General features: G+C 39.5%; 1 protein-coding gene across 5 annotated transcripts in view; it reads right to left on the bottom strand.

The window, feature by feature from the left end:
* Window positions 1–26,961, bottom strand: part of rnf220a (ring finger protein 220a) — a 478,182-nt gene that overhangs the window by 232,710 nt on the left and 218,511 nt on the right. Inside the window, exon 1 of one of the 5 annotated variants that reach the window (XM_072273654.1) lies at window positions 17,016–17,036. The exons of the other annotated variants lie outside the window; for them this stretch is intronic. The gene's annotated coding sequence lies outside the window, so the exon portion shown is untranslated. Of the gene's footprint in view, window positions 1–17,015; window positions 17,037–26,961 lie in introns of those variants that run through there. 5 annotated transcript variants of the gene reach the window in all.

Raw genomic sequence — 26,961 nt, forward strand, 5'->3', positions numbered from 1 at the left:
TCAAAATATTAGCCATTGACTGATTCATCCCAGGGATTTCTTTGAATGGAAATATTATTTCTCCACTCATTCTATTTTTTTATAATAAAGGTTCATAATACTTACCAATGAACTTGCAACTAAATTATGTAAGTTGGTTCCTTTTACATATCGGACCATTACCTTACTTCTAAGAGATGCTGTCAATGTCAGGAGTATCCTAAGTCCCCGTTTTCCACCCTACAGGTGAGCCGCACCATGGTATTATTATCATTGTATGATTAAATAAGCCATCTGCTTTGTAGTTATTTTTGAGTGATTCCAAATAATTTAGAAATTAATTTTTCATTCTGTTGAAGGCTTTATCCACCCAGGCCAAACAATGTTATCCAAGAGGATGGAAATCTGAAGTGGGACCTGGTTGCACCTGAATATACGCTCAGTGTATTTCCTGTACCCAATAAACTGGCCATTGAGGGTATCTTCATGGGTTTCTGCTGCCATAGCCTATTCACCACAAGGTTTGATGTGCTATGTTTTCAGAAATGCTCTTCTGCACGCCACTGTGGCAATGCATGGTTATTTGAGTTATTGTCGCCTTCCTGTCAGTTTGAACCAGTGTGACCACTCTTCTCCGACTGCTCTCATTAACAAGGTGTTTTTGCCCACAGAACTGCCGCTCACTGGATGTTTTTCTTTTTTGGTACCATTCTCCGTAAACCCTAGAGACTGTTGTGAGTGAAAATCCCAGGGAATCAGCAGTTTCTGAGATACTCAACCTCCCCATTCCACGATCAAAGTCACTTAGATCACATTTCTTCCTCGTTCTGAAATTTGGTCTGAACAACAACTGAAAGTCCTGACCATCTCTATATGCTTTTAAGCATTGAGTTGCTGCTGCATGATTGCCTGGTTAGATATTTTTATTAACGAGGTGTACAGATGCATGCATTGAGTGTCTGTGTCAGCTTCATGCTCGGTTAAGTACCAAAACAATAGGGCTCAAGTTGAACTGGTCTGTACAGCTCCTCATAAGTAAAAGGTAAGGCTCAGCAGGATTGTGGGACATGATAGGGCTGACTACCCACAAAGAGCTTAGGAACTGCCAGTAGCATGATAAGAGGTCTCTACCTCTCAATGTATGGTTTCACTGTAGAGATTGTCTTGACTCAGCCCTGACAGATCACACTAATGTGTGCTAGACTCCAATTGTGGCATAAAAAATATTGTAAATCCGTACACTTGAGCTGGGTTCAGAATAACCAGGGTTGAATCAGGTTTTAGTTTTATACCGGAGCGGACGTTTGCGCTCAAGCATCTACCATAGCTGTTCTCAGTCTACCTTAAGAATGTTAGCAAGGGCAGCCACTAGTAACACCAGACTTCTTCCCGTTCTCTGGGGAAAGAGGTTTCCTCACAAGTCACAGCAGCTGAGGCCAGGTACAAATAACAGTTAAATTAAACAGGCATTGAGTTGGGGAAGATCACAAAGGTAGCCTGCATTCCAAACAGTTCATAACCTAGAGTATCATTAAAATGCACCCGCTCACCCAAGGCCAGTGGAAAGAAAGGGCTACTCTAATTCTACATCCAAGCAATGAAAACTGTCACCGTTACAAAATAAAATATTATTTCTGAAATACCTGTCATGCTCTTGAAAAAATTCAGTATCTTTCTCACAGAAACTATTGCTTGAAAGCTTGAAATTTCAAATGACAATTTGCCCTATTTAAATCATGAAGATATGTTGGGAAAATAGATAACACTTACAAATAATGCAATACTGAACACAATTCAAAATCCTGTACAAAACTCTCATTCTGCAGGATAAATCCTGTTGGGTTCCATAAGGCAAACTGTAAATCTTGCAGTAGTTTTCCTGCAATGTCTTACAAGATCTAATTTGATCCCGTAGGGCAATTTCAAAATCTTGTGAGATGTTTTGCTAAGAGAAAATCTCTTTAAAAAAATAATAAAAAAAATTATTCACACCACTGTTAAGCGCCTATGTCCTTGACTTGGAGGGCAGCCTGTTAGGATAGTGATATACTGATATGCCTATAATTTGAAAGGGCGACTGGGGCAGTGTCTTTTCCCTGGAGGGCACATATCGAAACACAGATATTGGATTGTCAAAACTATTTCCTACAAGAAAATGGATTCATCAGCTTGCAGCACGCAGGGTCAGTGCTGTTTCCACCCCTCCAGCACACACACATGACGATGCATATGGACTAGGAATTGTCGCCCCACGCACTTAGCTCGTTGCTCTGGCCCCTTAAGTGACTTTGAGAAATGTATAATCGATTATAATTCTGTGCATTCTCCACAGATTTATTCCAAAAATGTATGAAGAGCTGCGGCTGAGCCGGCAGCTCCTGGCTAACTAGTAAATTCTCCCTTGCTCGAATCTCACCCAGATCACGACTCTATTTAATCCATCAGTACACAATCAATATACTCTGTAATCAACTCTTGATCACTTAATTTTACACATGTTGGCTGAATCCTTTTGTTTAATCACAAGATCATGCCAGTCCTCTCTTCTTGAGCCTGCCATCATTTCACCTTGGGATGAGTGTGAGAGATAGAATATAAAAGGAGAAGCAGGGAAAGAGTAAGAACAAATAAAGATATTTGCACACTTCTCTGTCTCTCCTCATTCTGGCACCACGAACCCATGCTCCAGACATCCCATTTCTGACTCCCAATGCTAAAAAGGAACTCGCTGAAGACTAATTAATATTTAATTCACTACTAAATGTACTTATTATTTTCAAGTAATTGAACGGCTGCACAGCTGTGACCACTAATGAACAGGCAGGGCCCAGATGATTCCACTTGAGGCACTGTTGATAAAGGTTTTTAACAACACCTTCTAAAACCACAACCTTGAGGTTGCTCAGGAGTACCTTGGTGACGTGTGACCTTCCCCTCAGGTCCTCAGAATATCAGACAATAAGGAAATGCTGAAAATCGTGCTGAAATTAAACAAAATTAATGCACTGCTGTTTTATTTTAATGTGATTTGCTCTATTCACCCCCCCCCCCCGAGAATATCTGAACTTCCATGCAAAGTTTAATTTAAAAAGGGAATTATTTTTAAATGGGGAATAGATTCCTGGCAAATTTCTATCTACACACACACACACCAACAGCCCACACCTCCAGTTTCCATTTCAATTAATTAGAGATTTGATTTTTAATTTGCAAAGTTTTCAATTTTGTCCATCTTAAACCCTGAAAGAACAGTGTGTTTTCTCAATTCACTCCTTATATTAGTGTTATTTTTTATTTTTACATTTATCTTGCCGTTTTAAGAGACAAATAATGAGATAGGTACTAAATCCTTGCATAAAGAGGTCTATTGTCAGCCTCTCATCTTCACACCCTGCATGGAATCTTCCAGTCTGACTGTTCCACAGGCCACATGAGAAACATGGGAAAGTAAGTGTTGTGGAACAATTAAAAATTAGGGTTTGGTTTACTTCTGTGACAAGTATAACATGACTATATGTCATCATGTAGGAACAAGATCAAAAAAATAATTTTAAACTAAGTGATTTCCACTAGCCAAAAACAATGGCTTGTCCCTTTAAGACAGCTGTCCCAGTTTGCATGTACAATTTGGTGATTCAGTTTCACCATTTCCCCGCTGAGAATATGCTTCTCCAAATCCACTTTCAAATATAGGAAATCTGATGTAAATGGAAAAATCTGGTCTAATTTGAACGTGATCCAAAGCAAAATGTAAATGACAGAGCCTCTTACAGGTGTACAGGCTGCTGGAAGTTCTAAACAAACAAACACTGCTTTATGTTCATGAAAGCTGTAGTGGCAATCTGTTACACAACTGTTCTTTAACCTTCACAACCCATCGTTTCCTTAGGGGAAACATTCTAGTAATAAATGCATCAAAAGTTACCTACATTGTTTCACCATCTCAAGAAACAATCTATTAAGGGATTTCCCTTAATAAATTATTATTAATATTATTGCTGTTATGACACAATATTACTAATTTGCTTAATTTATATATAATATTACTTACTAATTTAATATTAATAGTGATATAGACATAGCATAGAAATAGCCCTTCATCCCATCTAGTCCATTTAAACTGTCTACTCCCATCAACCTATGCCCGGGCCATAGCCCTCCATACCCCTACCATCCACGTACCTATCCAAACTTCGCTTAAACGTTGAAATCGAGCTTGCATGCACCACTTGTGCTGGCAGCCCATTCCACATTCTCACCATCCTCTGAGTGAAGAGGTTTCCCCTCATGTTCCCCTTAAACTTTTCATTTTTCACCCTTATCCCATGACCTCTGGTTGTAGTCCCACCCAACCTCAGTGGAAAAAGCCTGCTTGCATTTACCCTAGCTATACCCCTATATGGTATTACTGATATTGCCACAGTCAAAGCCCTTTTAGGTTGCCTCTTCCTGAATGTTCCCGAAAAGCCACACTTGTCGCAGTGCCAGGTTTATTTTGGTGTTCCTTTTAAATCTTTATTATTTTAAAAAATTGAAATCAAAAGATTAGTAATGGCCAACACAATTGGTGATGTAATGTCAGGACACAATTCCTTCCTCTTAATGGCCCATCCTTTATTGATGAAAAATTTTCCCTGTCAAAATTTCCCATCATTTTCTCAATTGTTTACATAAAATAATGGTCAGTTGATAAACTGAATAATATTAAAAATCCCACATCATGCCTATTATTGCAGTTGAGAATGGCTCAGACGAACCCCATCACCCCATAGCATGTATACTCTTTTACAATTTTTTGTGGGAGAGGGTCTAATTTTTTACTTAATTAATTTGAGATGAAATCGCCTAAGGTTGAACAATGTTCCATAATTTATCACCTTTGCCAGATAACTTACGAATAATTCCACCATTCTTGGCACTATCATAAACAGTATCTGCAAATTAATCACCTGAATCAGGTAAATTATGCAGTAATCAATTCAATATGACTGAAGTCATTTTCTAACACATCCATGTACACAGACACTGTCATAATTGGTTTTAGATTAAATTACAATGCAGAATGTTATAAAGGGAGAGGAGATGGAAATACAGACGATGACATGAAGTGCTTTATTATTAATTTAAGATCCCAGTCTGAGAATAACAGTTCCAAAATAACAAATCTGATAGATGAAAGGTCTCTTGCCAATTTATAATCAATAGGGCCAAAAACTTAATAATCTAAATTTTGTTTTTTTTGACATGTTATTCTGGACTCCATTTTGGATTTTTCTATGAATGATAACATCACTGAATATCAGTTGTGCCTTTGTTTGTTCCTTAGTTTATGGCAAATAATGCATTTTTGCTATCTCAAGCAACAGCCAAAATGCATCCCATTTTGCTATCTCCATGTACATCCCCAAAGTCCATCTTCATAAAAGCTGCTTCTTTCACTATTCTATTAGAGTTAACATTGTACTGAATAAAGCTTCCATGAACGCTTTAATTTCTGTAATAATACTTACAGGCGTGGATTCGGGCTATCAAACTTCCCAATGGATGCTGCACTCTTACTGAGAAAACTAGAGACTGTTCCAGTTTTGAAAAATATGCCTGAAGGATTACTTTAGTACCTTCTGAATAATCCATGAAACGTGAATGTTACTTTTAGGTATAACGTGGTATGAAATCTAATAGTAATTTACATTAATATTACAATATGAAATACACATTTTTAAACTCATGGGTCCAGAAATTAAATTGTGTGGAACATGTTTTTACGCGCTTTCTGATTGAATGCTATCAACTCTTCCTAACATGCAGAGCCCATAACAGCAATAAGAATAAAGTACTTTTTGTACATGGTGCACCTAAGCATGACAACTGGCAAGCATGCAGCAGTGAGCTCAATTATTATGCATTGCATGGTTGACATTCTTGTTGCAACAGTGAACCATGGATGTGTAATGAAGAAACAGCATAGTCTCAATCAGGAAAGGAAGCCCTTTTATAGGAAAGGAGATCTGCTGGAACCCTCTTCTCTATGTGAAGTATTGTTGAATATACCATAGAATATAATGATATATACTTCTTTGATGCCCAAACAGATCAGATCACTTCTGATTTACTTTCCTTGGTGTAGAACATTGAGACAACAATAATTCTTGCTTCATCTCCATCTCCCCACATCAAAATGTGTAAACAAGTGACATACCTACATTCTTCCCGTCACTTTTACTGTTTCAGCCAAGTGCTGCCTATGATTCTATGAAGAATCATCTCTTTAAGACCTCCAGCCAAAGTAAGGCACTATGCACGTTATGTATTCAGGTATATTTTGACCCTTATTGGTTGCTGTCAAGCTTCCCAGTGGGTTACATACTGAATGTAGTGTGAGAGGGCATTCTGGGTAGATGGCTGGCAAGCAAAATAAACAGCAGCACATTTGTTCCTCATCCCTCCGTCTCTCGTGCGTGTTGTTCACAGCCACCCGGCTTCCCAGTGCCACAAACATAACTGGTGACCAGGTGATAAGTCCTCACGTGATATTTATTGTTTTGTTCCCTTCAGCAGGAAAGGTCCGTGAGCATTGCGGGCTGTGTACCACTGTGTAATGTGGGCGAGCAAAAAGAAGATATGCGTGCCTTGAGAAAATAGTTGCAGGAAGTGTGGTGAGCGAAGGATCTGAGGGGAGAGAATGCGAATGGGACGATTAAGTAAAACAAATAAGAGAGGGAAAGGGAAACGGATAAGACCAGAAGACCATAAGATAAAGGAGCAGATGTAGGTCATTCAGCCCATCGATTCTGCTCCACCATTCAATCAAGGCTGATCCAATTCTTCCAGTCAACCCCACTCCCCTGCCTGCTCCCCATACCCTTTGATGCCCTGGCTAATCAAGAACCTATCTCCAGAGAGTCTCCAGAGGGTTCCTGTGTTCTGGAAGACATGCCGGAGACGCCGCGCCCCAGCGGCCTCAATGACCACAGACCGGTGGCATTGACCTCCCACATCATGAAGACCCTGGAGAGACTTGTTCTGGAGCTGCTCCAGCCTATGGTTAGGCCACACTTAGATCCCCTCCAGTTCGCCTACCAGCCCCGACTAGGAGTTGAGGATGCCATCGTCTACCTGCTGAACCATGTCTACACCCACCTGGACAAGCCAGCGAACACTGTGAGGGTCATGCTTTTTGACTTCTCCAGTGCATTCAACACCATCCACCCTGCTCTGCTGGGGGAGAAGCTGACAGCGATGCAGGTGGATGCTTTCCTGGTGTCATGGATTCTTGATTACCTGATTGGCAGACCACAGTACGTGTGCTTGCAACACTGTGTGTCTGACAGAGTGATCAGCAGCACTGGGGCTCCACAGGGGACTGTCTTGTCTCTCTTTCTCTTCACCATTTACACCTCGGACTTCAACTACTGCATAGAGTCTTGTCATCTTCAGAAGTTTTCTGATGACTCTGCCATAGTTGGATGCATCAGCAAGGGAGATGAGGCTGAGTACAGGGCTACGGTAGGAAACTTTGTCACATGGTGTGAGCAGAATTATCTGCAGCTTAATGTGAAAAAGTCTAAGGAGCTGGTGGTAGACCTGAGGAGAGCTAAGGCACTGGTGACCCCTGTTTCCATCCAAAGGATCAGTGTGGACATGGTGGAGGATTACAAATACCTGGGGATATGAATTGACAATAAACTGGACTGGTCAAAGAACACTGAGGCTGTCTACAAGAAGGGTCAGAGCTGTCTCTATTTCCTGAGGAGACTGAGGTCCTTTAACATCTGTCGGACGATGCTGAGGATGTTCTATGAGTCTGTGGTGGCCAGTGCTATCATGTTTGCTGTTGTGTGCTGGGGCAGCAGGCTGAGGGTAGCAGACACCAACAGAATCAACAAACTCATTCGTAAGGCCAGTGATGTTGTGGGGATGGAACTGGACTCTCTGATGGTGGTGTCTGAAAAGAGGATGCTGTCCAAGTTGCATGCCATCTTGGACAATGTCTCCCATCCACTACATAATGGACTGGGTGGGCACAGGAGTACATTCAGCCAGAGACTCATTCCACCGAGATGCAACACAGAGTGTCATAGGAAGTCATTCCTGCCTGTGGCCATCAAACTTTACAACTCCTCCCTTGGAGAGTCAAACACCCTGAGCCAATAGGCTGGTCCTGGACTTATTTCCTGGCATAATTTACACATTACTATTTAATTATTTATGGTTTTATTACTATTTAATTATTTATGGTGCGACTGTAACGAAAACCAATTTCCCTCGGGATCAATAAAGTATAACTATGACTATGACTGTGATCTATCTCTGCCTTAAATACATCCAGTGACTTGGCCTCCACAGCCATTCGTGGCAACAAGCCCACAGATTTACTGCCCTCTGACTAAAGTAATTTCTCCGCATCTCTGTTCTAAATGGATGTTCTTCAATCCTGAAGTCATGCCCTTTTGTCCTAGACTCCCCTACCATGGGAAATAACTTTACCATATCTAATCTGTTCAGGTTTTTAGTATTTGGAATGCTTCTATGAGATCTCCCTTCATTCGCTTGAACACAAGGGAATATAACCCAAAAGCTGCCAGACGTTCCTTATACGGTAACCCTCTCCAATGTTAGTATATCTTTTCTAAAATAAGGAGCCCAAAACTGCACACAATATTCCAAGTGTGGTCTCATGAGTGCCTTATAGAGCCTCAACATCACATCCTTGCTCTTATATTCTATACCTCTAGAAATGAATGACAACATTGCATTCGCCTTCTTCACCACCGACTCAACCTGGAGATTAACCTTTAGGGTATCCTGCACAAGGACTCACAAGTCCCTTTGCACCTCTGCATTTTGAATTCTCTCCCCATCTAAATAATAGTCTACCTATTTATTTCTCCCACCAAAGTGCATGACTATACACTTTCCAATATTGTATTTCATTTGCCACTTCTTCGTCCACTCCGTAAACGATCTAAGTCTCTCTGCAGGCTCTCTGTTTCCTCAACACTACCCGCTCCTCCACCTATCTTTGTGTCATCGGCAAATTTAGCCACAAATCCATGAATCCCATAGTCCAAATCATTGACATACATCATAAAAAGCAGCGATCCCAACACTGACCTTTGTGGAACTCCACTGGTAACCAGCAGCCAGCCAGAATAGGATCCCTTTATTCCCACTCCCTGCTTTCTGTTGATCAGCAAGAGCCCTGTAATACCATGGGCTCTTATCTTGTTAAGCAGCCTCATGTGTGACACCTTGTCAAAGGCCTTCTGATAAGTCTAGCTAACTTTTCTGAAACGTGATTGTGTTTGAAAATGGTGACAATATCTGGAAGTATGGGGCTGTGTGACAAAACATCAGAGCAATGGAGTTCATATACTGAAAGATTTGAATATTTTGCACTGAAAAATCAAATTTCAGATGATATTCATGTTCCAACATTTCTGGCTGTGATGGATGCAAAAACACACCCTAGTGCAACCTGCTAGGCCTGGCGATAAGCCTTATGAGGACATAGTTAAAGTCATAAAAGACCACTATTCACTTAAACCTTTGATTATTGCTAAGAGGTTTAGATTTCATAAAAGGAATCAAGAGGAAGGCGAATCTATTTCACAGTTTGTGGTGGTGCTGAAGTAATTGTCTGTACACGGTGATTTTGGGCAGTCACTGAATGACACGTTCTGTGATAGACTCATATACAGTCTGCATAATGAGGCAATTCAGAAACGTTTGCTTACTGAAGATGGACTGACATTACAGAAGGCAATTGAGATTAGTATACCTGTGGAGATGACAGCTAAAGAAGCACAGCTATTAAGTGCAGCTTCCTAAGTTCATAAAGTTTCTACTGACTTTAAGAACAAGACACCTATTTGCAGCCAAAGTTACCATTGTGGCAAAACTGAGTGTTTAGCAGAAGAAAGCTGGTGTAAGGATTTAGATTTCTGAAGCAGTGGCAAAAAGGGACATAATGAATATGCCTGTAAAAGTAAAAATACTTTGTCAACCAACAACATTGTAATAAAGACAAATGACTTTTGGAAAAATAAAAAGAAACATGAACAAAATGGAGCATACTGAGGATGGAATGAGTGACTTTTGCTCTGTACATGTAGTTGAAAAAGCATTGCAAGTTTTATCTGTTTCATGACACAAAGACAGCTATTGAGTGACCGCGTGGTTGGATGGGGCCTCAGAGAGGATGCAGGTGGACACAGGTGCTGCAGTATCACTGATGTCAGGGACAGGTTACAAGGAGAAATTACGGCATCTTACTCCAGAGGGGGGAAGGGTTGGCTTTAAAGACCTACATTGGTGAGATTGTTCCAGTGAGGGGGAGTAGGACAAGTTACAGTAGAGAATAATGAACAGAGAAAGAAATCTCCACTGTACATTGTTAAAGGTAGTGATCAAGCATTTTTGGGGTGTTGTGATTGGACCAGCTCAAACAAAATGCAATTGATTGGTGGAAATCCTGATCTACAAGAGATATTGAAGAAAGAAGCAGAAGTATTCAACAGAGAATTGGGCAGTAGGAAGCGAATCACTGTTAAGCTGGCTGTTAAGCCTAACATAACACCCAAGACCGTAAGCCCTTAAACCAAAGGTAGAGGCCGAATTGGAAAGACTGGTCCAGAGTAAGATGTTGGAACCACTGTGTGTCAGTAAATATGCAACCCCGGTGGTTCTTATCCTAAAAAAAGGATGGGTATTCTAGGCTTCTTAAAGACTTCAAGGTAACCATTAACCCAGTTCTTACAGCTGAACAATATCCTCTTCCCCTCATTGATGACCTTTTTGCAGTATTGGCTGGAGGACAGACATTTAGCAAAATTAACTTCTGTCAGGCGTACTTACAGAGGCACGTGGAGCCAGAGTCACAGGAACTGTTGAGCATAGTGACTCACAAAAGAATGTTCAGGTACTGGGGGATTCCGTGTGGCATCACCTCAGCTCCCCGCACTTTTTCAGTGAGCAATGGGCCAGATCCTAAATGGTTTGACAGAGGTGCAATGCTGCTTCGGTGACTTACTCATTACTGGGAAAAATGAGCATGAACACCTACAAAACTTGGATGGTACACTACAAAGACTCAAGGAATATGGGCTAAGTGTCCGGAAGGACAAGTGTGAGCTCCTTCGACCTTCGGTTGAATATTTGGGCCAAGTGATTGACAACTCAGTGCTTCACAAGGCACCAAAGGTGAAGAGAATTGTGGAGGCTCCATCACCACCAAATTTAAGTCAATTAAGATCTTTCTTTGGACTACGAGCATACTCTGCAAAGTTTGTTCCTAACCTAACTAGCATGCTTCACACTTTACAGAAAACTCCTAATATTATGCATATTTATTATGAATAACTGTACTATTCATGTTACTTTATATATATGAAAAACAATTAGCAGAACATATTATCTCATGTTTTAAGTGCAATATGATTTCTACACTACTGATATTTCTTTTCCTTAATTGAGGAATTACAGTGGTTTCAATACCAGAGATTTGTTACTCCAAAACTCCATGGTTTTATACACTGTATGCCTTCACAGTGAGAAATGGTCAGACAACTATATATTTTAATGAATTTTCAGAAGGATTTAACCATTTAAATAAAGAAGAAAAGCTAGCTTTGTTCACAGATACCATTACACCTTCTCTTTTAGACAATATAGAGAGATCAAATTTATTGGGCACAATCTGCGATGTGGGTACAAATTGCATCAACATTGAATATTTTCTTTGCCAATATTTATTGCAATTTATTTACAAAACAACTAATTAAAATTTGCCATGAACCAAGATAATTGACAAGAATTTTAGAATTTTAAATGGACTAACAAATCTTTGCTGAAAAAAATCTTTTAAACTTGAGAACTAACAAGATGCAGTTTAATTAACATGACAACCAAATGAATTTTATTGCAGAAGAGAAGCAATTTTAATCTAAGTTCAACTTACTATCAATAATAAAATTTTAAATATATGAGCTTAAGATCATATTGATAAACACTAATCAGTGTGTTCAACAGCTTTGTAAACTTTTGAAAATTGGAGTTCCATTTCCTACCGTACATTAGTGCCTACTTTTCAGAAATACTTGATAACTACAAGATTTTGTGCAGAAAGCACAGTAGACTTACAAAGAGGTCATATAAATAAATGCAGTCTTTCTTTTTTTAAAATTGGTCACCTTAATTTATGAACCATGTACAAGGCATACAAACTAATACAATTAGCATAAACCAGCAAAAGAGATTGCAATGATTGAGTACGATGGCGCAGTATTTAAAATACTGAGTAACTAACTCAGGGGTCTGACCAACAATCCAAAAACCTAAATTCAAATCTCATCATGGTAGTTGTAGATTTTCAATTCTGGAATCGAAATAAAATCTCAGTCTTGATAATCATAAAACAACTGGATTATTCTAAAAACTCATTTTACCCTGGTCCTTTGGCAGAAGAAATTGACCATACTTACCTAGCCTGGCCCATGTACAATCCCAAATCACGGTAAGGATAGCTTCCAAAACCATCCTGCTTGACTCATTTTAAGGTGGAGAATAAATGCTGGTCACATTAGCTCTCCAAAAAACAAATTTCAGTCTGAGGGTTTGCCATTTTATGGTTGCAAAATGATATGTGCAATGTTTTCTAAATTAACGTAAACGAAAATCTAATAGAAATAATTTATACTTGAAATGTTATCATTTTGCTAGATTTTAGGCGAGTTATACATTCTTTTGGTGCACTCGATGGAAGTCCAAACCATAACAGCTATGATACAAAGTCAACATTCCCAAGGGATCCTCTCGTACTTCTCTCTGATGTTCAGCCTTACAGAATAGTTTTTATGAACTGCTTTGAAAGCTTCGGTAGTAGCAGCTTCAGGGAATTTCACCTTTATCTTCATATCAGTAGTGGTAAGGTCCTTCGAAGATTTGCAAAGAGTTTATCTGGTATTGACAGCACTAATGAACCACAAATGCTATCAACATCCCTTTAGTACCACAGGAATCTGTACAGCAAGATATAGGAGAGATCATGATGTCCTCCTCTCAGGTGAGTGGCCTGTTAGAACTAACTATCCTAGAAATTTGGCCGGTCATCACCTTTCTTTGATCTCTTAAAACTCCTACAGTGATAATGAAGAGCATACTTATAGCTAGCCTAATGTGTGCCTGCAGCTACATAGGTAAAGGCCAAAATATTATCCTAAGTGCTCATGCAGAAACAAGCAATAAATACTTGCACATGCAAAGGAGGCAGCTGACTAGATATTTGAGGCCCCCAGCTGCTCATTGGTTTTCCAAGGCCATTTGTATCTACTCCTACAATCCACTGGAAAATTGGTCAGCTCTGTGATATACTAGCGAAAGCAGGTATTCATTAAAGATCCTACAGTGTTGATCCTGGATTACTAATGTTGCAATTAGCACATCCTTTAACGAACTTCCCTTTTACTGGCAACAAGTCGCAACACTATCAAAGCAGCCTTGGTGCATTGATGTAATTCCATTTTAATTGGGATCTGAGGGCAAACACTGAGACATTCATCATTCCTTCACTCTCAACTCATTCAGATTGCTCGAACTGGTTAGAGCGAGCGTCCTTTCTGTCTTCCTAAAACCTAGTGCAGCATCATTCTATGAAGATGAAGAGAACAATTTTTCAGGAAATAACCCAGCTGACTCCTGGCAATGGATCAAACTAAAACAAAAATATCAATGTTTTACAAATAGTATCACTAATTAACATCATAATTGCACAATAGCAAGTGCTAAACTGAAGCATAGATAATAACACGTTAGCATGTGAAATCAGAACCGTCAGGTAGATTGGTAGAAAAGAAAAGCAAACCAGCTAAAGATAAGAAGGTAATCCCATTATGTACAAATAGTTGATTATGAATGGCATTATTCAAGCATTAAAAAGCTGTGCATGTTCGACTGTAATTTCTAATCTGGTCTCCTCCCTAACAGGTTGGCTGCCAATTCTCGCAGAATTTTTCAGAGTGTGTCAGTATGAATCTGAGTGACTCCTGCAATGTTTTATAATGAAACACAATCCAGCAAGCCATCTGTCACTGCCTTGATAGATGATAGATTTATACTGGAATACATTTCCTTTTTTTACATTTTAGTTTTTGCTGGAAAAACTTCAGTTAAGAGGACATTGAGTGCGGGGGAGAGACAGAGTGAGAGAGACACCCAAAGACACACTGTGAAAGCCAAAGAGAAAAGAATTAAATCTTGATGAAACCTTTGTTCAAGGCAGTATTGACCCACTGCTGAAACTGTATATGTTATTTTCTGCTTAACCCTAGTATTGCTGGACACTACAAAAACTTAGAGAGTTTTTGCATGAAGATGCCAAGAAAAATAATTAACTACAAATATCTTACTGTTAAATGCAATGGTAAGTATCCATTTTTCCACTTGGACGATTTTCCCCTTAACTATAAACGATTTTATATTTGCAAACATAAATTAAAACATCAAAGTTCTTGTTGAGATGTTATGTCTTAAATTGGTCTTCTGATTATCTTTTTTTAAAGAAACACCTTCACCTTTTTATTGTCCTTTGTAAGATTCAAACCCGCCAGAGTTGTGCCTTTCACTTCTCCATCAATCACAAGACAGGATGATCTGCTAATGTTTTTCCTATAGACAGACACATTATGTTTCGCGCTGCCTCAGTACGCTATGTTTACACCCTTTTCCCACAAGAGAGTAAATCAAGCAAATTGATGCGGCCAATGATTAATCGGGCATCTCTGCCAAATCTTTTACTGTGGAATCCTGATAAGAAGAGGAAGAGGCTAAACTGCACCTCTACAGGTTGACGAATAGATCCGCCCTGTCGACACACCGAGATAAATTTTAAAGCACTCTGTTTAGCTGTCAGCGTTAAAGATGATAAATGGTTGAGGTGAAATGGGATGGACCCGCGGATCGTGAAGTAATGGATAAGGTTTATCAGGAATGGATGTGCTCTATGAATTGTTGTTAATCTCTGGTCGCCATTGAGGAGCGGACTGATAACAAGGAAATAGGAATGACAAAAAATTTTAGTGGACAGATTCTTCACAAAAATGCCAGGCAATAAGTTTGACAGGCTGATTGAATGCGGCTCAAGTGCTGCTTATGCACCGAGATGGATCATTTCATTTTGTCCAGACCATCTACATTTATTATCATTTCAGTAATTTCTGCTCATTTGAACACAGGCTGCCAAAAATGCTCGCCCTCCTCTCTGCCTCCACCTCTTGGGCAGCACACTTAGGAACGCTCCGTGTTTCAATTTCTCGGTCTGTTTCTGCTAAGTGCAGTTTGAGTTAACAGCCAGCAGCTGTATGGGCTAACATAAAGTGACATGAGTTTCCCCTGGAGGAGAGAGGCAGCTCAGATCAGCCCAAACAAGAGTGCAACCTATATGAGACCTTATAGATCGCAGGCTATGCCTGATACCTGAAACCGACAAGCTTCTCTTTCATACATAAAACGCGTATACATACTTATACCTATCAGGTGTAGTTGCACTATTGTGAGTTAGCAAATGAATCGCTAATAGATTGACTTGACAGCTCCAAGTCAAAATTGATTTTCATGGGAAAAGAACAACGTTTCAGTTGCGTCTAAGAGGATGGACATTTTACTCGCCAACTTTTTTTTCGCCACTGAGAGTGAGAATAGACTGGATACAGCAAACTGCAATGGCAAGTCCGGGAACAAAGTGCAGATAGTGTGAAAGTTGTGGATCTGCTTTCAAAATTCACAACACACTGGCGGAGCTGGTAGATATCCATCAGTTCCTGCAGCTCAGTATGAGACCCTGAGGAAATTTTAATTGCAAAAGCTAATGCTTTCAGTACAATTATCATATTGCAGCTTGGTAGAAGTTAGAAACCAGGTAAACAGCCATAAAGCTGGGCATATACCCCTGGCGGGAAGCTGCTTTCCATCAAGACTGTAATCGTCTCACAGTCCTGCACTGGAAACCTGCGTGCTCAAAATATCATCAATGCCAGTTAATTGAGGCCTTCCTCCGTTTTTCAGGCATCAATTGATTGTCAGGATTGGTGTCAGTGGTGGAGGGCTTTGCTTAATAGACACAACACCTGTTCAATGTGACGACTGAGTTTCCAGCAATGCTGCCCAATAACAGTAATAACTGTACAAATACAATAGACGGCATATAAGCAAACTGCTAGCCTGATGGACATGGATTTCCAGCAAATGAAATGAGACACTTGTGGGGGTGGGGGGGGGGTGGGAGGAGCAATTACAGATTAATTTCATGTGAACAATTTGATTAAAAGGTACAATGTTTAGAATTATTTTGAGAGAAGGCTGTACGTGTTCCTCCCCACATTTGAACCATTTTCATAGGGCAATGCAGCATGAGAACAGGCCCTTTGGCCCACTGAGTCCAAGCCAGCAAAAAGTTCCAAACCACTAGCAACACACACAAAAGGGCTGAAGTACTTCCAACCCTCTATGTTTTCCTCCCACTTTCCCACACGATATTGCATCCCAATCACTGGCGTTCATCAGAATGACTTATCAGAAAAATAGCATGAACATTGTCGTTTAGATACTTGGACAAGAAAGTAGAGGGATACAACCCTAATGTGGATATGTGGGATTTGCATAGGTAGGCATGGAGGTGGTGGATCAAGCAGACCCAATCCTATACTTCATAACCATATGATTCTATGAATATTTCTTAAAATTTAACTTCTCAGCCTGAAATACAGAGGCAGCAAGTACAAAGGTTTGTACATAAGAGCTTAAGGCAAAAATCATGCATTCAAAACTGATTCTTTCTCTGCTAGTCAGAAAGTCTAAATATATTGTGAACTTAACGTATAAAAGTTATATGTAAAGCCTTTGAAGTTGTTAGTAAAGCACTGTAGTCCTTAAACCAGATAAGACTCATAAACAAAGTGAAAATTTTAACGTCTTCTCAAAATAAAACATTTTCTAAGACAAATATGACACAATCCTGAAATCCCCCTTTCATCATTACCTACCTGTAACTACATTCCAGGTAGTTCCTGAGAGTCCTCTTTTGGGAGGGAAAATGAAGATCAAACTGCTCAGAATTCTATTGAGTAGTTAGGTTTTGGGGAATTTCAAAGGACAGTGACCTGCGGTTTACAGGATTGGGCATAAACTATGGGTGCAGTCATAGCATACCAACTGTTATTTTCCTTCATTGCTTAACAAAGAATTGCAAATGTGACCATAGACTATGACATCTTAAGATGCAAATCACCTGAGTTCCCTCCTCTGCTATTGTTCTGCAAAAATGTTCCTTATACCAAAATAAAATAAACTCCTGAGGGATGCAGTGGACAGTGGATGACTCAGGTAAGTACATACTGAGCAATTACTTACCCAGAAAACAAGAAGCTGATAAGAATCTTTGTCAAATTTGACCAGTCAAAGCAATCTTCAATGTCTCCGTGTGCAGATGTCAAGTAAATATGCAATATTGGTGTTGTCTGGACACCTCTGTCTTGATTTTGGGCATCACCATTGCTTGCAGAAACAGGAAAGAGAAGTTTGAAGCCATGACTGATGGAGAGGACATGTACTTAGATATCATTATCAAGTCATAATCAAGCCAACAGCTTCAGACAAGGAAGAGGATGAGAATGCAGCTGGTGTTGTTAACAGGCACTTCCAACGTTCACAGATCTAACAGAATTGTCAACAATAGGATTGGGATAACCAGTGCCGCGTATAATAGAAAAGAAGAACCAAATAATGGGTCATCCTTAGCTTCCATGTATTATTAAAAAGAAGCCCAAGAATCACTGGAACATTTGACACTAGAGATTTTTTCCAAGTGACATGTGTGAAGCATAAATTTAATTCCCCGTTTATTATTACAGAATTCATTGACTTTGAATTAAATGTTACTGAACTCTATCAAAATTTATAGTTCCTGAGGTCTAAATAGTTCAGGAAATTTTGAACAACATAAGCAACCAAAAATAAAACAAACAAAATACTCAATTCATGTAGAACTCTTTGCAATGAGCCCTTCTAATTGTATAACTTGTTAACTTGAACAGAAAGCTCCTTTAGCAAGTACATGAAGATGAGCCATCTACAGCCAGTCAAAAATCTCATTTACAAAATAATTCTTCGGGTTCAAATATATTTATCCAAAGAGTTATTAATGGAAGAATCCAACTCCATTGTCTTATAGATCACAAAAAGGTAGAGTCTCACTTGGAGTTGATCCAAAATAACTGAAACTAATCAATGTTCTTGTATTCCTCTGCCATACTAAAACAGACGGTATCACATCAGTAACAAACAGATTCAGAACATTTTGCTGCAGTTACTATGTCAGTTTGATTTTTCACAGTATGAGAAATTGTACTGCTTTTTTCTTTAAAATGGCTGCATTTTATTAAAATAAACAACATATAAATTAATTGCAGTAGACATAACTTTGACATAATGCCTTCCCCATATTACCAGCTGCGTCATGATCAAGCTGTTAACCTGACCGGTTCACTGTGAACAGAATCTTCACCCATTAACATCTTGAAGTCCTTTTGTTCCTTTTGAGTTTCCACTACTTTATATCCCAGAACACAGGCTCTTTCTTTCATCACAGCATGCAAAAGATTTTAGTCCCACTTCACTAAACTATGTAACGATCTACCTTATTCTGCACGGGAAACCTATGCTGATGACTCCAAACATATGTATTTCATCAATAAGCAATCTGTCACACTTTATCGGCATCCCACATCTGTGATATTGAGCTATACACCAGTTTATTAATGTCAAATACATTATCCGTGTAATACACTTGCCAAAGTCTAGTTCTTCTGTTATGGTTCCGTAGTGCAATGTTCGCATATGATAAATTAGTTTTACTACATATCTGTGCGTCATGATTTGTCAGGATAAAGAGTTGGTAAGGTTCTAACTACACACACAGACCCAGATGGAAGTACTTATTGGATCTGCAGCACAGGTGCTCCAATGAATTTTAAACACTGTATAAATATTGACTTCATGTGTGGCTATATACCCATTTTACCCAAGGAAAACTAGGGATCATCGCTGATGCTTTTGTTGATCTCAAATCCTGTGATATCTGTAGAATCAAAACTGCAACTCAGCTGCATTCAGTCCCACCCTAATCACTCCAAAGGAATATCATGTAATATAACTAAAACTTTTTTTGGGGGGGGGGGGATAAATTTCCCCTGCCACTGTCACATCACTTCCTTATGCATTTATTTTTTAAAAAAATATTCGTTGTTGAAAAGTATATTGCTCAGCTTTTGTCAGATAGTTCCACGCTGCTGGCATTTAACCATATATGTGCCCATAATGTCATGACTTACACATAAATGTAGAACTCTTGACCCTGCTGGCTGAGTTGGCTGGGGATTTCCCAGCTGCACTCTGCCACTGGGCTCTGTGCTGAATTCAGGAGCAAGCTGACATCACTCAGAGTTTATGCTGCTGAACTTGAGCTCGGATCCTCAAGCCTAATCATTTCAATTGTAAGGTTGCAAGGAGAAAAAGTGAGAATAAGCTAACTTATATATTTTTTGTTATTTATGTTTGCTTTAATCTTTTTAACTTTTCAAAAGTGCTTTAGTTAATATTTTTAAAGGAAAGACTTATGAAGAATCACATGTTTTATTTCATTTCTGATAGATTTTTTTAATGTATCTTAAGTTCTTGATTAGTAAGGATGCCAAAGATTATAGGGAGAAGGCAAGAGAATGGGGATGAGAGGAAGAAGAAATCAGCCATGGTAGAATGGTGGAGCAGACTTAATGGACCAAACAGCCTAACTCTGCTCCTATGTCTTCTAGTCTTAAGGAGAGGGACTTTCAGGAACATTAATTATCCATGACTACTTTAAAAGATGGCAAAGCTGAGGTCAGAGTTTTGCCTTCACTATAAAGGTGTCCAGAGCAATTTTGATCTGACCTGCCCATGTCACCTGATTATCTTGCTGCAGCCTTAGACATTGCTCAGTGCCTTGCTGCTCATGTGTAATGTTGATCTCAGACATAGAGTTCAACTATACAGAACTAAAAGAGGCAAATTCAGACCTATAGGAGACATGCGGTGAGTGCTGCAGGCAGGCCACACTCAGGAAAATTCGGGTCTTAGGCTCTGAATCATAAGAGTCATTTCAAATATTCAACGATTTCTCAAAATTAAATATAAGAACAAAATACGTTTCTCTTAAATGAAATGGTGACTAATTTCCTCCTTAATTTATCACAGTTTACCCATGTTACCTTTATAAGTTAAGCCAGCTGTGATTCATTTGGTTAAACTCGTGCCTCTTGGTCATAAGGCTGTATTTTCAGGTTAATGCTCTATAGCCTTGAGACTACAATCTAGGCTGGACACTCCAATGACAATTTGGTGACACTGATGTTGTTCTGCACTGTCAGTGATGTTAACTTGAAGATGAAATGTTAAACCAAGGCCTTATCTACCCTTTCAAATGAAGACAGAAATGACAAAGGTGCCTCTACTAAGAGAAGGGAAGGATCTAGTCTTAATTTCATAACCCTTTAGATTTGACTAAAAATATTTTATCAGTCTTTTATTGTACGATTGTTGTGCGAACTTGCTCTGCACAATCTGGCTGCTGCATTGCTGCATTTCAACAGTGACCGAAGTTCAAGAGGCACACACAAAATGCAGGTGGAACGCAACAGGCCAGACAACATCCATAGCAAGAAGCACAGTTGATGCTTCGGGCTGAGACCCTTCATCAGGACTAACTGAAAGAAGAGATAGTAAGAGATTTGAATGTGGGAGGAGGAGGGGGAGATCCAAAATGATAGGAGAAGACAGGAGGGGGAAGGATAGAGCTAAGAGCTGGAAAGTTGATTGGCAAAAGGGATACAAGGCTGGAGAAGGGAGGGGATCATGGGACGGGAGGACTAGGGAGAAAGAAATGGGGAGGGAAGCACCAGAGGAAAATGGACAGCAGGCAAGGAGTTATTGTGAGAGGGACGGAGAGAGAAAAAAGAGAAAGAGGGGAAGGAGGGGGAGAGAGAGAGAGAGAGAGAGAGAGAGAAATAAATAAATAAATAAATAAATAAATGAGGGATGGGGTAAGAATGGGAGGGGGGGCATTAATGGAAGTTAGAGAAGTCGATGTTCATGCCATCAGGTTGGAGGCTACCCAGACGGAATATAAGGTGTTGTCCCTCCAACCTGAGTGTGGCTTCATCTTGACGGTAGAGGAGGCCGTGGATAGACATATCAGAATAGGATCTCCCAGTGGCCACACATTTTAATTCCTCGTCCCATTCCTATTCTGATATGTCTATCCACGGCCTCCTCTACTGTAAAGATGAAGTCACACTCAGGTTGGAGAAACAACACCCTATATTCCGTCTGAGTAGCCTCCAACCTGATGGCATGAACATTGACTTCTCTAACTTCCGTTAATGCCCCTCCTCCCATTCTTACCCCATCCCTCATTTATTTATTTATCCCTTTTTTTCTCTCTCTCTGTCCCTCTCACAATAACTCCTTGCCTGCTCTCCATCTTCCTCTGGCGCTCCCCTCCCCATTACTTTCTCCCTAGGCCTCCCGTCCCATGATCCTCTCCCTTCTCCAGCCTTGTATCCCTTTTGCCAATCAACTTTCCAGCTCTTAGCTCTATCCCTCCCCCTCCTGTCTTCTCCTATCATTTCGGATCTCCCCCTCCCCCTCCCACTTTCAAATCTCTTACTATCTCTTCTCTCAGTTAGTCCTGATGAAGGGTCTCGGCCCGAAACGTTGACTGTGCTTCTTGCTATGGATGCTGTCCGGCCTGCTGCGTTCCACCAGCATTTTGTGTGTGTAGCTTGAATTTCCAGCATCTGCAGATTTCCTCATGTTTGAAGTTCAAGAGTATACCCTTAGTTGTAAGACACTGTGGAATGTCCTGATAGGGACATCAGTGATACTGAATAAATACAAGTCATTCTTTTTTTCATATCCTTTGATTTTGCAAATGAGGTTGATTTTTGTATTGGCTATCTTCCCTCTTTCCTTCCAGTCCTGATGAAGGGTCTCCATCCAAAACATCGACTGCTTATTTCCCTCCATGGAGTTCCTCCAGCACTTTGTGTGTTCAAGGCATCTGTCTGAATATGCCAAATAATGTTCCTGCAGATCTGCTAACAGCTTTGTTTCAATATTGCATGTTATCACCCACTTACATGAAGAAGATGTGAACAGATCCGATAGTTAGAACAACTTACAGGAAAGAATACAGAGCGAGAGACACTTATCATCGGGGCGAAAGAAGTAGGCATGATGTGTGAAGAAAGAATGACTGCTATTTTGCAAACTTCAGTGATATGTCAGTGATAATAAACCTGATTCTGATTCTGAGGAGATTTAACATACATAACATTTGCTGATTTGGTCTCACGGGAAGCCAGCATTAAGTATACTCTGTGGCCAGGCGAATCATCCATTTGTCTCCTTCCAAATGTGCAAACTAGTCAAGGGAAGATTGCCGATTCTTCAAGCACTTTTATTGTCTTCTAAAGGAGATCCCTTTTTTGGAGGGGAAATGAAATGTATGGCATAGGCAGAAATTAAAGCTCATGAAAACTGTGCCTCTATTTAATAATTTTTCCTTGTGCGAGAGGTATATACATCACCTTTCACCAGGATAATTCTATTTGTCCAAACCAAGAGCACTGACAGCAATACCATAGCTTTAGAATTAAAGTATTTGCTCTGGAGTCCTGCCGATGCCTGAAAAAGTTAAAGCCACACAACCCTACTTGGGTAGAACTCAGACAAGGTTCCTGCATTGACAAACATGAACATATTTACATTTGGAATATGGTTTCACAGCCATCTGGAATTTAGACCAGAGGATTTCAGCGCCATCCTTCAGGTACTATGACTCAACAAGTTTGGGTGTCATTCATTAACAATGTCCTGGAATAATAAGGTCCATCTTTGCTCAATAGTTAGAATATTAGCAAAATAATTCAAAATCATTGCCCCTGGAATGCTTCTTCTAGTCTTACTAAAATTCTGCTAGCCACAGTCCCTTCCAATTACAGGTATGTCCTTCTACAACAGTTTAATTGAAACAACCAAATGACAATGGAGCTCACCAGTGAATTGCAAATGTATTCCTGAAGTCTATTTCTAATCAAGAAGCCTTGCAAATTAAATTTCAGCTTCCTCAAGTTCAAGCTTTCTTCATTAGATATCTCACATCCCTCAAGAAAGATGCTGCTAACAGGGTAATGCACCAGACAACAGAAAGAGTGTTTGTTGAACACTGGAGTTTCACCGAGCGTTGGAATCTCCTGAAAATAGATCCTCTTCCGCTGATGCAATAGGTCTGGCGTGCTTGAGAGCAACATGGGTGCTGCCAATACCTTGTGATGAAGTCACAAGCATATGTTGTCTCAATAACACATTGGCAAGCTGCAAACCTATACCTTGTGTGGCCCCTGGCTAATGCATAGGAAGTACAGGAGGCTGGGACATAAAATCAGAGAGGAAACTTCACTGCAGTCCTGATGTTGTTCCTTTGGCTGCATGTTTAAATCTGGAAGATATCACAATTACTGAATGGCCCCTACAGAAATAGAAAGTTTCCTCTTACAAGGAGCTAACAGGCGGTACCATAGCATAGTGTTTAGCACAGCGCTTTACAGAACCTGCGACACAGGTTCAATTCCTGACGCTGTCTCTGAGGACTTTGTATGTTCCCCCCATGGCCATGTGGGTTTCCATCCACTTTTCAAAAACGTATCGGTTGTTAGGTTAATTGGTCACTGTAAATTGTCCTGTGATTAAGGTAGGGTTAGACCGGGGGTTGCTGGGTGGTGCAGCTTGAAGCACAAGAAGGGCTTATTCTGATAGATAGATAGAAAAATGTACCCATTAATGAGCCTTCAGCATTAATAAGGTACAGATACTGAAGTAATTCACAGTTTATACTCACATCTTTTCAGTCATGTTAACTTACATTAACACTGGCTGAATAATTTTCCAAATCTGGTTTCTCTCTTGCTGTATCTAGCAACCAATGTTTATATTTTCAAAGAAAAACAAAATGCTGTTAAAACCAATTTTTCACAGATGTTTCATCTTTATGAGAAATCAGAATGTTGAAATAACCTTGTTAACATGCCTTATACGAATCCATACTACTGAATTAATATGGCAACATTTTCATGCCTCTTTTGTTTTACAAAAATTGCCATTTATTCCACTGAAAAAGTGTGTGTGTGTGTATATATATATATATATATGAAATATTCACTTCATGTCCCCAGCACCAGACGCTTTTCTTGCCATAACGGAAAAACCTAGCTGATAGAAGTAATTGGAGACAGGCCAAAGTAAATCAAAATAACTTCAGCATTTCAAACGATTTTTAAGGAAGTTAATGCCTGTTTCTTTTATTCTTCCCCAAAGTGGCACAAATGTCTAATGCCATTAGCTTTATTATTGAGCAGTATACTGTACATGTCTGCCCTTCAAATAACAAAGCATGGCGTAGGAACAAAGCAGCTCATTAGGAAAAAAAAACTTCTTAAATCAACTAAATGTGCTAACATTGTCATAGTTAGAAAGATGGCTGTATTTTAGCACCAAGTGGTTGATGTCTGACTGGAAAATATGTGGAGAAAAACATAACCAGATGAAGGCAGTAAATTTTTGGTTACAAATGTAAATTGTCAGTTACCTGTATTCCAAATGAAATTTATAAAGGAGCTGATTTAAAGGGGGGTCCCCTTTTGATGTGGAAACAAGTACCCGTAGAGATCAGAAAAGCTCAGCAGGCGAGCTCATGTCGGGGACTGGCATTGATATAAATTTTTAACTAATCATACACGTGTCGCATTTTTTTTAAGAACTGCTGTGTCCCATAAACCTTTAGCTGCTTGACTGAACAAATCTCACTGCTGACCAAAAAACGTCAAAAAAATATGCTGTGTTGGCAGTTTTTAGTGCAGGCTGCAATGTAAGAAATAGCTCTCAGTGGCTCAATTAGTATCAATTACAATATACTTCATTTAATTGTCATCAGAAGATGAATTTGTCATTTTCATTTTGAATTAATGGGAGCCCTTGAACTTCTCCTCAGCAGAGAGATTTGGACATTGTCTTTTAAAAATAACTTAAAAACCATGTCAAAATGAGATTATCTAGGCACTCCTTTCTCTGTCTCCAGCCCCCTAACTTGATTCTGTATCTGATTATACGTCAACAAAACATCCTTAAACTGACACATGTAAAGTGACATATTCTAATGCTTAGATTTTAAAAAGCTGTCTGTTTGGGTGCAAAGCTTTTGGGCACTGCTTGATTGAGTTACCTGGGAATGAGCAATATGATAACAAGATGTAGCCTGGTATATCTCGAGAGGAGCCTCACCTAGACTGCTAAAACATCAATTAAAAGAGGCTCAGGTCCCTCATATAGCTAAAAGTTTTCTTTAAATATAACTCACAAAAATTGTTGGGTTTACCTACTTTTTTTTAAATATCTTGGTAAATAACAAAGAGTAATTCACACTGATTAACTGAGTTTTATTATTGTCAGTCTTGGCTCAGCGACAGCATTTTTGACTCTGAGTCAAAAACCTTGTGGATTTGAGACTCAGTCCAGAGCCTGAGCAGATGATCCAGAGGGTGTGGTATCAGATAAGATTGTAATAGGTGCAGAATTGGCCATTTGGCCCTCTAAACCCGCTCCACCATTCATCAAAATCATGGCTGATCTTTTCCTCAGAGCCACATTCCTGCATTATCCACATATCCGTTGACATCCTTGTTATCTGAAATCTATCAATCTCTGTTTTGAAAGGACTCAACTACTAAGCCTCCACAGGTCTCTGGGTAAACAATTCCAAGGGTTCACCACTCCCTGTGTGAAGAGGTTTTTGACCATCTCACTCGTAAAGATGCCACATTTAAGATAAGATTTAAAATTGAAGCCCTGAATATCCTTTCAGGTGGAGGTAAAATTTCCCATGACACAACACGAGCAGAAGCAGGATTGAGAGTGTTCTCTCCCACACCCTAGCCACTATTTATCTCTCAATTAGCATCTCTGAAAAAGGAAATTGGTGATTAATTCAACTGAGTTTCTCAACTTTGCTGTGCGCTAACTGGCTGCCACATTCTTTGTGGACAAAATCATGAGTTAGAAGGTGTAGGCCATTTGGCCCCTCAAACCTATTCTAACATTTAAAAAGATCAGTGATGATCTGATTGTAAATCCACATTCTAGTCTAACCATACCATTCACTTGTTTATCAAATATTTCCCTACCATTATCTTATAAAAATCTTACGCTATTACATTGACTGTATGGCATTATAGAATGTCCTGAATTCATCTGATTAATAAAAATGTACAAGCTGACTACTTTTTCCACCTTTTGAGTTTTATTCTTGGAGGCGATCATTATAAAGGATTAGCACAAGAATAAGAAATCTGGGATAAGTTACACTATCTGCTACTGCTCCCAACAACTGTGGTCTTTAAACTTCAGAGAATTTTTGAAAGAAAGTGAGAAATTGTTATCAGGAGCTTAAAATATTTCCAACCACATAATCATTCACATATTTCCACTTTCTGCCTTTTTCTCTGGACCCTATTATCTACTCTTGCAGCTAGAAAATTAAAGGCCGTTCACTTGTGTAATGTTACCTAAACCAGTAGAATATTTGAAGAGGTCTGGGAGCAAGCTTCCTCAGTAAAAAGGCAAAGGAATCTGAAACAAACTTTTGAAAATTCAAAGGATGGTAAAATGATGAGAATAAATTAAGAAGAAAAGTTTCATGTTTGTGTGTGGATACACCACCAGACTTGAAACACAGTGACTTCATTTGCCCTTGACAAATTCAGATCGGATTCTGTGCCCAAGTGTAGGAAATTATTGGTGTGACAGGCATTCAAGTGTTTACACTGTCATCCCACATTCAAC

This window comes from Mobula birostris, chromosome 12, assembly GCF_030028105.1.
Source record: "Mobula birostris isolate sMobBir1 chromosome 12, sMobBir1.hap1, whole genome shotgun sequence".
In the NCBI taxonomy this organism is placed as follows: domain Eukaryota; kingdom Metazoa; phylum Chordata; class Chondrichthyes; order Myliobatiformes; family Myliobatidae; genus Mobula; species Mobula birostris.